Genomic DNA, 3,144 nt, shown 5'->3' on the forward strand with positions numbered 1-3,144 from the left:
TACCTACAGTCACATACCTCTTTACTTACAGTCACATACCTCTTTACTTACAGTCACATACCTCTTTACCTACAGTCACATATCTCTATACCTCCACCTACAGTCACATACCTCTTTACCTACAGTCACATACCTCTTTACTTACAGTCACATACCTCTTTATCTACAGTCACATATCTCTATACCTCCACCTACAGTCACATACCTCTTTACCTCCACCTACAATCCCATACCTCTTTACCTCCACCTACAGTCACATACCTCCTTACCTCCACCTACAGTCACATACCTCCTTACCTCCACCTACAGTCACATACCTCCTTACCTCCACCTACAGTCACATACCTCCTTACCTCCACCTACAGTCACATACCTCTTTACCTCCACCTACAGTCACATACCTCCACCTACAGTCACATACCTCCACCTACAGTCACATACCTCTTTACCTCCACCTACAGTCACATACCTCTATACCTCCACCTACAGTCACATACCTCTATACCTCCACCTACAGTCACATACCTCTTTACCTCCACCTACAGTCACATACCTCCACCTACAGTCACATACCTCTTTACCTCCACCTACAGTCACATACCTCTATACCTCCACCTACAGTCACATACCTCTTTACCTCCACCTACAGTCACATACCTCTTTACCTCCACCTACAGTCACTTACCTCTATACCTCCACCTACAGTTACATACCTCTATACCTCCACCTACAGTCACATACCTCCACCTACAGTCCCATACCTCTTTACCTCCACCTACAGGCACATACCTCTTTACCTCCACCTACAGGCACATACCTCTTTACCTCCACCTACAGGCACATACCTCTTTACCTCCACCTACAGGCACATACCTCTTTACCTCCACCTACAGTCACATACCTCCACCTACAGTCCCATACCTCTTTACCTCCACCTAGTCACATACCTCTATACCTCCACCTACAGTCACATACCTCTTTACCTCCACCTACAGTCACATACCTCTATACCTCCACCTACAGTCCCATACCTCTTTACCTCCACCTACAGTCCCATACCTCCACCTACAGTCACATACCTCTATACCTCCACCTACAGTCACATACCTCTTTACCTCCACCTACAGTCACATACCTCTTTACCTCCACCTACAGTCACATACCTCTATACCTCCACCTCCAGTCACATACCTCTTTACCTCCACCTCCAGTCACATACCTCTTTACCTCCACCTACAGGCACATACCTCTTTACCTCCACCTACAGTCACATACCTCCACCTACAGTCCCATACCTCTTTACCTCCACCTAGTCACATACCTCTATACCTCCACCTACAGTCACATACCTCTTTACCTCCACCTACAGTCCCATACCTCTTTACCTCCACCTACAGTCCCATACCTCTTTACCTCCACCTACAGTCCCATACATCTTTACCTACACCTACAGTCACATACCTCTATACCTCCACCTCCAGTCACATACCTCTTTACCTCCACCTCCAGTCACATACCTCTTTACCTCCACCTACAGTCACATACCTCTATACCTCCACCTCCAGTCACATACCTCTTTACCTCCACCTCCAGTCACATACCTCTTTACCTCCACCTACAGGCACATACCTCTTTACCTCCACCTACAGTCACATACCTCCACCTACAGTCCCATACCTCTTTACCTCCACCTAGTCACATACCTCTATACCTCCACCTACAGTCACATACCTCTTTACCTCCACCTACAGTCCCATACCTCTTTACCTCCACCTACAGTCCCATACCTCTTTACCTCCACCTACAGTCCCATACATCTTTACCTACACCTACAGTCCCATACCTCTTTACCTACAGTCACATACCTCTATACCTCCACCTACAGTCACATACCTCTTTACCTCCACCTACAGGCACATACCTCTTTACCTCAACCTACAGGCACATACCTCTTTACCTCCACCTACAGTCACATACCTCTTTACCTCCACCTACAGTCACATAGCTCCACCTACAGTCACATACCTCTTTACCTCCACCTACAGTCACATACCTCTATACCTCCACCTACAGTCACATACCTCTATACCTCCACCTACAGTCACATACCTCTTTACCTCCACCTACAGTCACATACCTCCACCTATAGTCACATACCTCCACCTACAGTCACATACCTCTTTACCTCCACCTACAGTCCCATACCTCTATACCTCCACCTACAGTCACATACCTCTTTACCTCCACCTACAGTCACATACCTCTTTACCTCCACCTACAGTCACATACCTCTATACCTCCACCTACAGTCACATACCTCTATACCTCCACCTACAGTCACATACCTCTATACCTCCACCTACAGTCACATACCTCTATACCTCCACCTACAGTCACATACCTCCACCTACAGTCACATACCTCCACCTACAGTCCCATACCTCTTTACCTCCACCTACAGTCACATACCTCTATACCTCCACCTACAGTCACATACCTCTATACCTCCACCTACAGTCACATACCTCCACCTACAGTCCCATACCTCTTTACCTCCACCTACAGTCACATACCTCTATACCTCCACCTACAGTCACATACCTCTATACCTCCACCTACAGTCACATACCTCCACCTACAGTCCCATACCTCTATACCTCCACCTACAGTCACATACCTCTTTACCTCCACCTACAGTCACATACCTCCATACCTCCACCTACAGTCACATACCTCTTTACCTCCACCTACAGTCACATACCTCTATACCTCCACCTACAGTCACATACCTCTTTACCTACAGTCACATACCTCTTTACTTACAGTCACATACCTCTTTACCTACAGTCACATATCTCTATACCTCCACCTACAGTCACATACCTCTTTACCTACAGTCACATACCTCTTTACTTACAGTCACATACCTCTTTATCTACAGTCACATATCTCTATACCTCCACCTACAGTCACATACCTCTTTACCTCCACCTACAATCCCATACCTCTCTACCTCCACCTACAGTCACATACCTCCACCTACAGTCCCATACCTCTTTACCTCCACCTACAGTCCCATACCTCTTTACCTCCACCTACAGTCACATACCTCTATACCTCCACCTACAGTCACATACCTCTATA

The sequence above is a fragment of the Oncorhynchus kisutch genome, unplaced genomic scaffold (genome assembly GCF_002021735.2).
Source record: "Oncorhynchus kisutch isolate 150728-3 unplaced genomic scaffold, Okis_V2 scaffold3069, whole genome shotgun sequence".
In the NCBI taxonomy this organism is placed as follows: Eukaryota; Metazoa; Chordata; class Actinopteri; order Salmoniformes; family Salmonidae; genus Oncorhynchus; species Oncorhynchus kisutch.